General features: G+C 41.4%; 1 protein-coding gene across 2 annotated transcripts in view; it reads right to left on the bottom strand.

Moving 5' to 3' along the window:
* The window catches only part of CHCHD3 (coiled-coil-helix-coiled-coil-helix domain containing 3), a 173,082-nt gene that overhangs the window by 117,475 nt on the left and 39,776 nt on the right, over positions 1 to 15,831 (bottom strand). The window lies entirely within an intron of this gene.

The following is a 15,831-nucleotide window of genomic DNA, read 5'->3' as shown; positions in this document are numbered from 1 at the left end:
CGCTGCAACAAAATTAATAAAGGCAACTCCAGTCCGAAAGAATTCTCAATATTTGTATGTCACAAACCATAAATATAATTGTAATCTTCACTATAGTACTTGATATAAGCACACCATATCTAATTTTCATGAAAATACATAGATATCAATTGCTTAGCTAATAAAACTTCCCTGCTGCATGTATGTTGTGACACTGAACACAGAGTCAGCATTAGGGAACTCGGAATAGTAATGGCAGTATCAAACACTGGTTTTCAAATAGATTTTTGAAAGAGTGATGGAGAGGAAGCTTAAGTATTCTCAGTGCATTTATACATTGTCAAGGGAGCTTCGGAGAACAAATCATAATGAGTAGGGTCACTTTGTAAAACGTACTAGCATTGCAGTACATTAGATTCTTCCCCAGGGAAAATATTTAAGTGAGGTGGGGAGGAAAAAAAGACAATTACAAGATGTATTACTTCTGTGCTCAGACACAACCCTCTGAAACGCAGCAACCAACTGGGAATCTTTATAAAAAGTTTATTAAGCAGCATCTTCAATTACTCCAGCAAAAAAGTCATATTATGCAGACATGGACCAAATTCCATTAAGTGATTTCCCAAGGTCCCCCAAATTATTCCAGCAGCATTGATATAACAAATCCTTCACACAATCAATGGTGCAGTCAAAACATGCCGGTTGTCTTTTCGATTGGAGAAATCATGTTTTGTCTAAAAAGAAAAAAAAAAGTGTCAAAATAGAAGCCTCAGCAGCTTTTTCTGGTGAGAGACAGCAGAGAAAGCATTTAGCTTTTCCAGAGACTGAAGTAAGCTCCTTCCTCATCCTTTCTGGATTTTACTTCCCACAAGCGGTTCTCCCCTAAAGATGTGTCTTCTTTATGCACACTGTACCTACTGATTTCGTCTACTGTAATTACTCTGCTAACATCTGAAAAAGGCTGCCAGAGGTTTCCACATTACAAATGCTCCAAAATTAAAAAAAAAAAAACCAACAGGTAGATGTTTACATCTAATTCTTGGCTAATTATTCCCATATTTGACACAAGCTCAGTTAGTCTTCTCATGTCTCCTTCTTGCCCCTGGAATTACGAGCCTTTGTGAGGTCTCCTCTCAGCCTCTCTTACAAAAAGAAGAAAGTAAGTTTTCTTAATGCTTAAAAATAATGGGCTCCTAATGTCAAGAAAAACCCTTTGATGGCTTAACCTGCCTGCTGTTACATTCAGCTTCCCTGCTAAGTACACTACAGAGGGATGGGATCATCTTTTCTATTTTTGCCAAAACTCCGCGTGTCCTTTGCTGCAAACTTGCTACAAGACGATGACCCAGAATCTCATCTGCATTCGCGAGTCATCTGACTCCCCACCCTACAAGCCAGCAGTTAAAAAGCTTTTCATCAGAAGCTCTGACATCCCACAGAATTAGCAGGCAATAACACAGCTGTGGGTACGGCCACACCCGTGACAGAAGGGATGGCTACATAATGCTGGTTTCCCACAAGTGGAGAACTCGGGGCAAGACTTGCTATTTCGACCTTAACTAGCCCATTTAAAATTAGACCAGGTATCTCAATACTATCTTGTAGCCATTCCAGTTTTGAACATGATCTTGGCCATGAATGGCTACATCCTACCACGGCAAGAGAGGAAAGGATGGGGATAGGACACCTGAAACTGGGACCTAAAATTCCCTGCTGAAGTTGCATAACCCTACACCTGACACTATAGATTATGGTTTCCAAGTACACCACGTAATAAAAATCCCAGAAAGAGGATTCTGTGCCATCCTTTGTTGACAATCAAATCTCACTGTTGTTGCCGCCAAACCGATCCCCCAAGGAACCTCCATCGCAATGGAGTGGCTGGTAGGAGTGCAGGGAAATTCTCTCACTTCCAACTCCCACCATTGGTAATAATGCATTATATATTTTATTACTATCCACCCACCTCCTTTTTCCCTAATCCACATGTAAAATGATATTACTAACCAGTTAAGTGATGTGTTCTTTCCCAACATACGAAGATGAAAAACAATATATAATACTAGCTTGCTCTTTGATACCAATAACGATGTGAAGTATTTACATCAAAAATGGAAAGATTTTATCTATGTTTTTCGTAAAAGTTCATCGAAATCCAGTTTTCTTAGTTACAGACCACCCTTCTTTCTTAAAGTGGGATTTCTTGGTGTCTTCAAAAATGCACTTAAAATGGTGTAAGAGTCAGTATAAATAGTCAAACACAAAACTAAGCATTTACCGGGTCATCAGGCAGTTCACAGTTTTGCAGCTACACAGTAATGCCTTGCACAAATTAATCAGCTTCATCCAAAACAACCACCAAAACAGAAAAAAGAAAAACATACCAGAAAAGAGCCCCCCCCCAACAAACCCAAAACCGCCACAATCCCCCCTTGTAACACCAACCCAAACCCTACCGCTGTCCCTATTCCTCCTGCGAGACTGCAGCAGAATTTCGCTTTCTAGAGATTTAGGAACATTCTTGTAATGTCCAAACTCAATTTATACTTGCTCCATTTGAACACATTCACTCTGGAGACAAAGATCATTTTAAGACAACCGCCTTGTCTGTGGTTCCATCTTCTGTTTTTCAGGCAGACAAAATTCATGCTTTCAGCCTTTTGTAAGAAATATTTCCCCGATCAACCCATTAGCTCTTCCCTACAGCTCTTGCACAACTACACACTCCATTTCCAGAGGATTTTGCATTGGTGATTAACTAATACTTACCAGGTTTCTTATTCCCCGCTATTACTAGATGGAAGACGTACAATGCCAAAACATTCATTTATTTGGTAGCACAAGTACTCTGCACTTTCATACCACTTATCAGTTACGAGGAGTCAGTCGTTTATTTGCTCACATAAGACACATCAACTTTTCTTTTGCAATACTATCACACAACCTTTTGGAAATAAAAATATTAACATTAGTTCCAAGACTGCTTTCTGAGAAACCCCATTACCAACCACCTTCCAGACTAATAACCTCCATTTGTCATGTCTGACAAATCTCCACCTTCTCCAGTTTAACCAGTAATTTTCTAAAGACGCCAAGTGTTTTCGTAGCCATTACAAGATTAGGTCTACTGTTTTTCTGTTGTTTTAAAGTAGTTATGTTCTTTGGGGAAGTAACTACGTTGGGGGAATCACACTATTTATTCTCTGCTGCTATTTCCCTTTAGTAAACGTGTATTTTGTCTCTTACTTTCCATTCCCTTATCTAGGTCACAGCATCCCAGACTGGTGGGGGCTGGCAGGGACCTCTGGAGCTCACCCCGTCCCACCCCCTGCTGGAGCAGGCACCCCCAGAGCAGGGGCACAGGGCCGCGTCCAGGCGGGGGGTGAATGTCTCCAGGGAAGGGACCCCACAGCCTCTCTGGGCAGCCTGTGCCCCTGCTCTGGCACCCGCACAGCAAAGGGGTTTGGCCTCATGTTCAGGGGGAACTTCCCGTGTTCCAGCTTGTGCCCGTGGCCCCTTGGCCTGGCGTTGGGCACCGCTGAAAAGAGCCCGGCCCCATCCTCCTGACATCCACCCTTCGGGTATTTATAAGCACTGATGAGATCCCCCCTCAGCCTTCTCTTCTCCAGGCTGAACAAGCCCAGGTCTCTGAGCCTTTCCTCACAAGGGAGATGCTCCAGCCCCTGATCCCCTTGGCAGCTCTGCGCTGGCCTTGCTCCAGCAGTTCCCTGCCCTTCTTGAACTGGGGGGCCCAGAACTGGACGCAGCCCTGCAGGTGTGGCCTCACTGGGGCAGAGCAGAGGGGGAGGAGAACCTCCCTCGCCCTGCTGGCCACACTCCTTTCCATGCACCCCAGGACACCGCTGGCCCCCTTGGCCCCAAGGGCCCGGTGCTGGCTCAGGGTCACCTCGCTGCCCCCCAGCACCCCCAGGGCCTTCTCAGCAGAGATGCTTTCAAGCAGGTCACCCCCAACCTGTACTTGTGTGTGGGGTTGTTCCTCCCCAGGGGCAGGACCTTGCACTTCTCTTTTTTGAATTTCATCACTAACAGGGCTGTCCCTGATGTCAGTAACAGATCTTCTCTTCCAAGATTTGTTATGTCTTTGCCACTAATTTTACTTCAACAGTTCCAGAGGTGGCTGGATAGCCTTCTACTCCCCCAAAAACATCCTTCTTTGGTAAGTGAAACAAACCCAAAACCCCATCTATTTAGTTTAAAACATACCAGAGTAAAGAAAATGAAAACTTCCACTTGACTTTTAGTAATTCTTATTTTGACTTCTTGGCTTCCTTTGGCTCCATGACTTTTGGCATAAAGCTGTCTTTGCTGACCCGTATGTCTGCATAGCTGCCTGTCTCATGGATCTTTTGATCAACTGCAATCCTTTCTGAAGGCAGCTATTCAACCAGCAAAATCTGGAGCTCTTTCCTACATGACTTTTCTTCTTATCTGGCTCTCAAATACTGGAGAGTTTTCACAGCTTTGTCTTTTCGATTCTTTGAATTTGTCTTTGTCTTTGAATTTCCAACTCTCCTCTGCATGAAGAGTTTATCAGCTCTTCATTTCAATTGGCTTAACTAGATGCCTCCTTTCATCAAGACGAACTTGCTGATGCCACAAAGCAATCCTACAATTGATGTGCTCATCTCCAGAAGCAAAAGCTTGCTCCTTCACTAGAGGCTAACAGCAAAGCAAAGTCGTTCCCTGCCTTACTGTGTCTATAAGCTCAAAGGCTTGGCAACATCTGTGTTTCCAGCTCTGCCAATGTGTTTAGCAGTAGTTTTATTAAACTTCAACGCCAGGTCACCTCAGTCGAAGAGACTTGCACAGCAAACATTTCACTGGGCTGTTTTGTTTGGGGTTTGTTTTTTTTTTCTTTCCTTGCATGGCATTCCACCATAAAAGAAATTTATACTACTTAATGATCAACATTTATACCATTTAGGCCAAAAAGGTACGTGTTTAATGTTCTTCAAAAACATTCAATATAGCCTTGCTCAGGCAGCACCTTAATGCAAAAATTTAAAGTCTCTCCTATCCACTCTCATCCTCATTCGTGGGATCAGGAATGTATCTCATCGTACTTGCAGAATAAAATATAATGCGTTAACTTTCTGAGGGACCCACTAGATTTCATTCAGGGCAACTTTTGTTCAGGAAAAAGTCCTAAATAGCCATCTCAAACGATTTAAATTCACCAGAGCTTTATCAAAAGAAGTAGGATTTTGAATTAATTTTCATTTATTTGAGTTACATAATTGGGTGGCTTGTAGGAGCTTAATGAAACAAACACAAGGCAGATACGTACTGATCTCAAACATTTGCTTGCATCGACTTACAGTAGTTTTCTTCTTTGACATTACAAATTCATTTTACTGGCATTCAGCATGTACTGCTGCTGAATAAAAGGCAAACATCAGCTAAACCTACAGTAATAGATTATATTATCTAGCCGAAAGTAAGAAAAATAAATAGATGCACATCTGCAATTTATAAGGAGTTAAACAGCACAACTTGTCAGTACAGTCCACTACTCCAAGAATTCCACATAAATAGACCGCTTAAAGTGACATTTTTAATTACAACAAATATAAAGGCTCAATAAAATGGTTCTCACATTTAAGCACAAAGCTCTACTTAAGACACAAGAGCCATTACGCGTTACACTGATCATTTATCCAGAAACAAAGAAAGTGCTTTTAAAAAGTGCTGAAACAGCAGAGAAGGCTGCTGGCTATACATTTTTCTACACAGTTGATAGTTTGAATAAAATACTTCTGAATAATTATGAAATACTGTTGCAAGAAGTGTACAGCTATTTAGTTACAGTAGGTGATTTAATGAAATAGAGTAAGCAATGCTATCGTTTTTCCATAGCGCTATTTGAAAATACACATAAAGCATTAACAAGAACCTCTATGTACTAAAGTTTGGATTAACACTTCACAGTATTTCATGCTCTCAACTGTTTTATAGCATACAATCATACCCAGAGAGCAACAGCTCCTGCCTTTCTACAGCACTGTCTTTCAGGGCTTTAATGCTCTGAGTTAACGCTATGAAGAGAATTTATTCTTCCGTGACTCGTACTTTTTGCAATTGAGTAAACAAACTCCCAATGATTAAGTAGCTCATCTTTTTATTATGCCTAAAGCTTCTGGCACTCTTAAATTCTACATCACAACTACTTTCACCCATCCTTTAAATGCTTGATGACTGTCTCTTAATTTATCAAGTAGTAGAAGTGCAGTCCACAGCTCTCAGAATCACGCAATTCTTCAGGCTGAAAGGGACCCCGCGTGATCACCTGGTTCTAACTCTCTGCTCAGAGTCAGCCAATGCAGGCTGCCCAGGACCGTCGCCAGTTGGGTTTTGAATATCTCCACAGATGGAGACTTCACAGCCTCTTAGGGCAACCCAATCCAGTGTTTGGCCACCTTCACAGTGTTTTCTTGTACTCACGTCAACTTTCATGTGATTCAGTTTGCATCCGTTGCTCTCTGTCCTAATCCCCAGATCTCCCTGTTTGCCCTTCTTGTAGATGGGAGTGACATTTGCTTTCTTACCGTCTTCAGGAACCTCTTCTGATTGCCACAACCTTTCAAAAACAATCGAGAGTGTCCTCGCAGTGACATGAGCCAGCTCCCTCAGCATAACGGGTGCAACTCACCCATCTGTGTGGAACTGCTCTACGTGCAGTTTAAGTGCAGTTTAACCTGATCCGCCCTCACTATGGGTCTGTGCTCCACACCAACCCTCTGGTCTCAGGGTCCTGGGATTCCTGAAAGCCAGCATTAACAGTAGAGACAGAGGAAGAGAAGGCAAAAAGTGGCTTTACACTATCTCCACCTTCTCTGTTTCCTTTGTCACCAGGGCACTGCTCCATTTTGCAGTGGGTCCACACATGCCCCAGTTTTCCTTTTGCCATTGAATTTAACCCTCTACTCTGGTAATTCATATCTAGACAAACATCTCCGTCTGTCCATAGGTCTACCTGCTGGTAGATAATGTAAATACTTAATTACTTTTAGATAAGTAAAGCAATAGCAAAACAACAAACTATACCTTTAATTTTGCTATTTGCCTGAATGCCAAGTTCATGGATGCAAGACAGGAAGATGCGGCACACCTTCCTGAAATTTTTTTTTGAAGAATCAAGTACGCACAAAGTTCAATTTTTAGCTTGTTCAGTGAAGTGGTACTTCAGCCTGGTTTTATCTTGGAAGCAAGAGTACATCCCTGCAGTCAATGAGTGACATAATTAACCTACTGGACATACTTCTCGTAACTATGATACTTCAAAACAACGCGTTCAGATCAGCTCCCATCCTTGTTCTGGAAATCTGTTCTCAGTACAACCCAAACTTGTCAATATTAAAATCAAAAACCCTATCAGTGAATACCTACAACACTTCCTGGGTTTTGTTTTGGGTTTTTTTTTGTGCTAAGATGCAAAGATTCATTTGTTTTGTATGTTTTAATAAAAGCATGCTTTCCAAGCAGAAAACTGATTCATCTCCCGAATATACGTATTCTAAATATAGAAAATATTTGGGCATTAAAACATGGGACAGGGGGGGAACTTTTGTCAGAGAACAAGTTGTACTGGCTTAGAGCTGGACCCACCTTTGTACCGACAGTCTTCACAGCACTGCAAACATCCTGCTTATCTCAAAACAGAGAATAAAAATGCGCTACCTGAGGCTCTTATTGCCTCTAAAGACTGCACTTAAAAGCTTCGCTAGAAAAGAAAAAAATAATATTTCATTTCCTTTGTAAATGAATACTGTGACAGTTATGAAGCTTACCTATCTGAGTGAAAAATTTCACTCCAGATTCCTCTCAAGAAAATTCCCAGATTCACGCAATCCCCATTTCACTGGAGACAGCAGCCCCTTGGAGTCACTCAGAGCAGAACACCATTGGATGCATTGAAATTACTGGACTCTAGAGACCCAGATTTAGGAAGTTTGGATTTTCCTCAAAAAAATAAAAACCCAAACAGACCAGAAGTACAACTGAACATTGCTGTCATTGAGGGGGGTGGGGGGGAAATCCTGGAGGAAACTGCAAGAGGCTAGGTTAATCCCGATACACCAACCACTAAAGATTTTTGGATCTCAGAACAGAGGCACAGTAAGAATTTGGATATTTTTGTTATCGTATTACCACATTTAGGTTCCTCTGTAAAACCAATTTTGGACCATCTTATTCCTGAAGTCACTTTAATCAAAGTAACATTTACAGTACATTCCACCTACACCAGATACTGTTAAAACTGAACACAAAACCAACCCCATTTTTCTCAAGGAGCAATCTCGCACCAGCAGGCAGATGAAAAGAATCCTGAAAGATGTTCTTTATATATAAGCCAACTTGTTCTTACATCTAGATATTCAGAAGGGTGGGCAGGAGGGACAGAGGCAAAATCAAAGTTATACATGTGATCAAAACATCTGTCCCAACCATCTCCTGAGGCAGATGTTCAGTCTACACCCAAAGAGGAATTACCGATTTCAGCAGAATAACCTTTTTGCTTCTGCATTCCTCTCTTTTCCTGAACTCTTTTTTTCTCTAAAAGCAAGTAATGTGAGATTCTAGCTGGCATTTGTCATTATATACTTTTTCAGCTAGCTCTGAACATACTTCGTGTAAGATGAAGTGGAAAAGAATCTACGCGTGAATATACCAAACATTTCAGAGCATTATGTAAAACAGCCTGAAATGCTTACCCCGCATCTCCGGGAAGAAAACCTTCTTCTCTGCAGCTACGGAAGAGCCCAAATTAATTCAATTATGGCATTTCCCCAAGCTAGTGGTACTGATATAGCCCCAAGTTGAATTAAGAGATGCTGAAAAATCATGTCAGCGATGCTGTACCATACATTCCCACTGAACAAACAGGCTACAGGTGAGAGCACCCATCTAGCACACAACAGTCTCATCAATTCTGGCTGACCATCACATGCACCGGGGGGGAGGGGGGAATCTCAGTTGCATAGTTAACCTCGGCCATTTACTGTCATTGACAGAAAATGACAAGTAAATTTCCCTAAATAATGCATATTAAGGAATCATAGAATCATAGAATTATTAAAGTTGGAAAAGACGTTTAAGATCGTCAAGACCACCCATCAACCCAACACCCCCAGGCCTCCTAAACCATGCCCTGAAGCGGCACGTATACACATTGTTTGAACCCCCACAAGGGATGGCGACTCCCCCACCTCCCTGGGCAGCCTGTGCCAGGGCCTGACCACTCTTGGTCATTTTCCCTCATCTCCAACCTAAACCTCCCCTGACGCAGCTTGAGGCCGTTTCCTCTCATCCTGTCACTGGTGACTTGGGAGCAGAGACTGACCCCCCCCTCACTCCAGCCCCTCTCAGGCAGCTGCAGAGAGCGAGAAGGGCTCCCCTCAGCCCCCTCTTCTCCAGGCTAAACCCCCCCAGCCCCCTCAGCCGCCCCCCAGCACACTTGTGCTCCAGACCCTGCCCCAGCCCCGCTGCCCTTCTCTGGACATGCTCCAGCCCCTCAAGGCCCTTCTTGTCCCGAGGGGCCCAACCCTGAGCCCAGCATTCGAGGTGGGGCCTCCCCAGGGCCGAGCACAGGGGCCCCATCCCTGCCCGGCTCCTGCTGGCCACACCAGGGCTGACACAAGCCCGGGGGCTGGTGGCCTCCTTGGCCACCCGGGCACTGCTGGCTCATGCCCAGCCGGCTGTCAGCCAGCACCCCCAGGGCCTTCTCCACCGGGCACTTCCCAGCCCCTCTGCCCCAGGCCTGGGGCGCTGCCTGGGGTTGGTGTGACCCAAGGGCAGGACCCGGCACTGGGCCTTGTTGAACCTCACACAACTGGCCTCGGCCCATCAATAATAAATGGATGGAATACATCTGTATTTAAAAACTGACACAGAAAGTTGCTCTTTACGTTTTCAGAATTTTACATTTTCAGTATATATCACTTTAAAGTATTCATTTCTATTGAAATTAAACTAGTATTAAATAATAACAACAACATAAAAATAACACAAAAGAAAGCAATAACAACAAGAATAATCCCTCAATTATGTAATGACTTAAAATGAATAACTGGCAACTATTATATAGGGTCCAACAAAATAAGTCAAAATACACAGCTAGCTCCTCTCTCCAGTTATTGTGCAGCAGAATTTGAAATTTAAGAAACAAATAAGAATGCCTCTCTGACAGAACAAGCAGTCTCTTTATGAAATACAAAAATACATTAAAAAAAGCATGATAAAACTTTGCTGCACTTCAAAAAAAATTCAGTCCTTTTCAGATCCATTTTTAAAATGGATTCAAGAGAAGAAAAGTGTTAATTTTGCCATGTGAATTTATGACATGGTACTGTAATTTTGCACAGCATGATACATGTTAGCCACACTAACAAGATGAATAATTTAATTCTCAATCCAGAAGAATTCACTCTACTGTTTACTTCAAAATATCCATTTCTGTCATTCTTGAAAAACACCTGCAGGTATGAAGGATTATCATTAAGGAAAAAGCACATTTTAATTCACAGACAACAGCAACACACTGAGAAATGTTAAAAAAATATTAGTTTTGTGCTTCGATGCCCACTGTATGCTTTATTCTAAGTTAATCCAGAATCCACAGGACATCTAAAATTGGTGAACAATACTATATTAAAAGCAAATATAGCGATATATCATTTTCAGCCCTTATTATGGATATCGTAAATTTATTATGCTATCAAAGATTAAACATTTTCTTTTTGTTACTTTTCAGGGAAGTGATTACTTGCCAGTTGTTATATCTTTATCACAGTCTCCATGCTGCACAATCTGATGGATCTGTGGTGATCCAAGATAAACTCATACAAGCCCAAAGCATGAACTGTGTCATTTTTCATTCCCTCCAAGCACCAAAATCAAAACTTTTCTGGTTTAAAGTCCACTATCAGGAAAATCATCCTCTCCTATATAATATGTAGAAAAATCTGAAGAGGTATTAGTATCCAAAGTTGGAAATTATCCTCAAATATTAACTCCATGTACGATGACAAAACTAAAACATTTCAGTACAAAAAAAAATCTGTACACCTTCTCACAAGGTTTTAACATTATTATGCAGCTTCCTTAATCTTTCATGATCTCCGAACACCTCCATCTCTATATGATACCCCCTCAACTGAAACAGTTTATGCTGACTAAAAATAAGAGTACAACGTATTTACGGTGGAAACTGTTCATCAGGTTTTTTGCTTAGTTTGACACAAGCGAGTTTGTTAATGCATTCTGACAGACTTGCATAATATCCAAAAATGTTTTGAACAATGCAGTTTAGGCCATGATGCAATATTAATGAATGAGTAATGTTTCTGAGTACTGAGTTTCAATATTTAATGAGTGCATGGTGAACGTGCCATAGAAAGCCGTGGTTGAAAATCACTGGAGCTGGCAAGGGATTTGAAAAGATGCGAGAGATCAGGAAAACAACTTTAACCTGAATTGAGGTCTTGGAAGTGTGATATGGATACTTCTCCTACTCAATTTCTAGTAACTGATTATTCACCTGCCTGCAAAGTCAGATAAATTACATGAAGTTCATCTGCCTCTGCAAAACATAGGACTGCGATATGCAAAACAAATTAGAATCACAGAATCATTAAGGTTGGAAAAGACCTCTAAGATCACAAGTCCAACCGCCAACCCAACACGCCCAGGCCTCCTAAACCATGCCCTGAAGTGCCACCCCTACATGTTGTTTGCACACCCCCCCAGGGCTGGTGACTCCCCCACCTCTCTGGGCAGCCTGTGCCAATGCCAGTTATCTGAAAGGCAATGTCTTTTTCTTCACCAAAGTCTCAGAATGACAATACAAAGAAGCTCTACTAAATTGAAGTGATTCCCTAGCACTATTTACACATTAAAAAATTTATTCTCTTTTCACATAAGACTTTGCATACTACAGGCGAAGGGGGCTACTCCTAACATCAGTAGCAATCACTTCCTTTAAACATCTTTCCTAAAATTTCATTTCTAAACCCTGTATTTCAGATTATGCAAATGTTAGCGGGGGGTGGGGAATCATTCTCCTGCGCTGTGAGGCCATGGTGTAAAAAGGACTCATTTTGCCTTCAACTTCTTTGCACTTGTACTGCCCACATGTCCCAGGTAGGCAAAATTTATTTTTTTAACCTCTAATTCACTTTGCCTTTTTGGCAAATTTTTATGTGAATTTTATTCTAAATGACTCATTGCTCTAGGTGAGGGCTGGAGGGAAAACCCAACATATTACTAAAAAAACATGGAATGGGAATGCAGAAAACTCCTCTAAATTTAAGATCGGACTATAACCTTCCTGAACTTTGGTTCAGTATGTAGATGTCTCAAAAACCACTTGGGTAGAACCTATCTCTCACTAAGTACAAGGGAATTAGGACTGGTAAAGTATAAAATAAGCAAGGCAAACTAAAGCTTTAAAAATGTGGGAATATGAAATCAAAAAAGGAACCTGCAGGCCAAAGCAAGATGTGCAATCATTTCATGAGCACTTAGCCCAAAACCATTCAAACGTGACTGCATGGATCCAAATTGCTGTCCACTTCAGGGACCACACCACGCACAATCAACGTTCTTTGACAAATTCACTACAAACGATCAAGAGCTCTCATGCTTATGGTGCACACAGGAAGGGAGAAGAGATCAAAAGGTACCATAATGCTTGCAGTCCCTGTCCCGTCAAACCATTCTGAGTAACGCCACTTGTCCTATACACGAGCAGGCTGCAAAATAAAGCCCTCCAACTCTAACCTGATGCTCTCCAGACCTAGTGACTGGCTCCTCCCTTCACTGCGTAAGCAAACCGCAGCCCGGCACTTGCCAGTACCACGGCAAGCGTCCCAGCTGATTTACCACAGCTATAACATGGAAGCCAGTCATCCTCCAGCACTTCTGAATGAAGTTAAAGAAACAAACGAAAAGGAGGAAGAGAAAGGCCAAGTTACACACTCAGGATATAGGTTGGGAGGGTCTCTTCGTCCTCTGAGGAGAGGCAGCTGCAGCTCTGGAACTTGCAGATTAATATAATGAAAAAAAAGATCAATAACTGTTCCATGTACCTTTTATACTTTCTGGCAGATCTACCTCAAACTGCATATAGCAACCTGAGTGAGATTTTCTTACAGTCTCACACTATATTGCTGTTACTTTCCTATGCTTGCACTTCATATTATTAAATTTAACAAGAACTCCACTACTTTATTCCACATCCACTTCTTCCTCACGGTGACCTGTTTCTCCTTTATGCTAGCCATACACATACACAAATTACCTTTTCCTTAATCAGAAATATTACTGAACACATAAAAGTGGTAACGATTCCAAAATTGATCCCTAAGCAGCAAGTAAACTTTTCCCATAACGTTAACTTCTCCCTCCAGTATGTCCCACTACACTTGTCTTGATCAGTCCCGAATTGCCTTATAATTCTTACATTAGCTTCAGGCATGTCCAGTAGCAGTAACAAGGAGGGCAAGGTAAGAAGTGCTTTGCTTTACTCTTTCTTTAGGCTGAGTTTGTTATCCAACCCAAGAAAACACTGAACTTAATACAAAATATCTGGGTTAAGACTATGTTCCACCTCACCCCACTTAACCATCTCTTTCCATTCTCTCAATTAACCCCCACTTCAAATGCTATACTTCTCAAATCAGCCATAAGAACGAGTCCAAGTAATAACACTCAGTGGAACATATTCATTCATTTCCTTTTTCCAGCTGCCTTCCAGTCTCAGCATTACATCTGTCAGTTGAAAAATCTTTGCTAATGGCCATGTTATTTCATGTGCCAGTCCTTGATCAAAAGATCAAAGACACTAATTTCAAAACTCATAATTACATACAGCTCTTCAATTTATCAACAGTACTTCCATGGACAGCTTGTTAATACGTATCGCGTATGGACACAGGCTCTTGTCAGTCTGACGGCTGCTCATACCCTACAGAAGATGGTTGACTTGACTTTCTTCATTAAGATGCTTGGGGTTAGGGTTTTTTTTGGCACAGGGATGTTGAGAGGGAGGACGAGTAGGAGGGAGGGAAGGTTGTTTGAGGGGATTTTGTAATTATACTTCATAAAGCCACTGTTTTTAAACTGTGTGCTGATAGATCAGTGTTACATAACAACGAAATAGACAAACTAATTTCTACCTTTATGCTAGAGGCATGCAGAGAACCTAAGTCAGAATAGTAAAACTGTTTTACATAATTTGTGTGTGTATTTAGCTAAGACTTTTCCCAATATCCACATAACTCCACTTGAAATTACTTTCCAACTTAATATCACTCCTCTTGGGATCTGCAAAGGCAGTCATGAAATTACGACAACATTAATTATCCATTAAAATGAAGTGACAGTTACAAAAGTTTGTATTATTATTATTTTGTATTATTATTTTTAAGTGCTTCTCTGTATGTCTACTCATTTGCTACTTTTCAAAATGAAAAAGCTCAGCAGTTTGAAAGCAAGGTTTGTTTAAAATTGCCAGGGGGAACAGTTTCCCTCCTCCCTACTTGAATCTAAAACTATGAAGCAGCATTATTTTTGTTGACGTTCTCTCCAAATAAACTCACTGACTTCAAGTCATTTTGCCATCTCTCCTAGAAATAAACTTATCAAGATGAAGCTTGGTATACAAGTTGTCAGTTGAGATGCCAAGTTTTAAAATCGAAGTGAAAAATAATCCTTTGAAAATCGGGATTTATGAAGGTAGGAGTGAATTATAGAGCTGCTTTCTCCAATTTCCACTTCCTCTCCCCGAGATTCATCTCCATATATATAGTGAGAACCAGGCAAAATGGTATTAATGGAGAATCAGACCAATAACAGAAGTCTTGGAGAGTAACTCTACCATTGCCAAACACTGTTTTTTTCTTCACAGAAAACAATAAGTAAAGTAAATCAGGCTTGGAAGATAGCTTGATATTTCCAAACCCTCAATCTCATAAGCAGCATGGCTGCAAACGTTTTCATGCTCCCTTGGCATTTTGCAGGTAAGATCGCACACTAAACTTCTACAGTTTTAAAGAGCAAAAAGGTACAAGGCAGCCCCATTCAGAAGACAACTTATGCCTCCATTACAGAATTATCCTTTCAATAGCTGGCTGCCCAAAGAAGCATCAGTTACAAGAGCTCACCTGACCACAGGACTTGTTTCACAGGTAAATCTGTGCTCAAACCCAAAATGTCTTCACGCTTAATCTTGGCCTCTCCCCTTGCCTGCAAAGGGACAGTCTTGACCCAGCCTGACCCTCCTGTGTCAGAGCAGTATTATCCCATAATCCTCCAGACTTCAGTAATATTATAGCTGTCAGTGAATAAATTCACTTCTAAATCGTTTGCTGAGAGTGAGATCAGACAAGGGAAACGTCTGCTGTGAGAGAGGGGGGAAAAAAAAAAAAAAAAAAAAATATTTGTGATGGCATGACTAGGAAGGGGGAACAGGACAAACCCAGCCTGTGGAAGCGAGGCCAAAACTTGCCACTTTCTCCACACATGTTCCCCAACCCTGAGGCTTGTGGCCTTTTAGGAAACCAAAGAAAATAGGTTTTACTATTTTTATTTTTCTAAACTCAGTTATACACACCAAAATTGAATGTTTTGTTTTGGTCAATGAGTAACCCTCATCACTGCCCAGCATTATCCAAGTTTTGATCTCTCAGATCAATATCCATGTTTTTTTTCCTGATACACTGAATGTCAACCTTTTTCTAGTATAAGATTCCCAGCATTTGTGGAAGACAAATCATACTGTATAAAGGTGAGGCCCCACCTCGAGTGCTGGGCTCAGGTTTGGGCCCCTGGGGC

The sequence above is a fragment of the Phalacrocorax carbo genome, chromosome 1 (assembly GCF_963921805.1).
Source record: "Phalacrocorax carbo chromosome 1, bPhaCar2.1, whole genome shotgun sequence".
NCBI lineage: Eukaryota > Metazoa > Chordata > Aves > Suliformes > Phalacrocoracidae > Phalacrocorax > Phalacrocorax carbo.
Note: the sequence above shows the minus strand (reverse complement) of the source record. Positions and strands in the feature narration are given on the sequence as shown.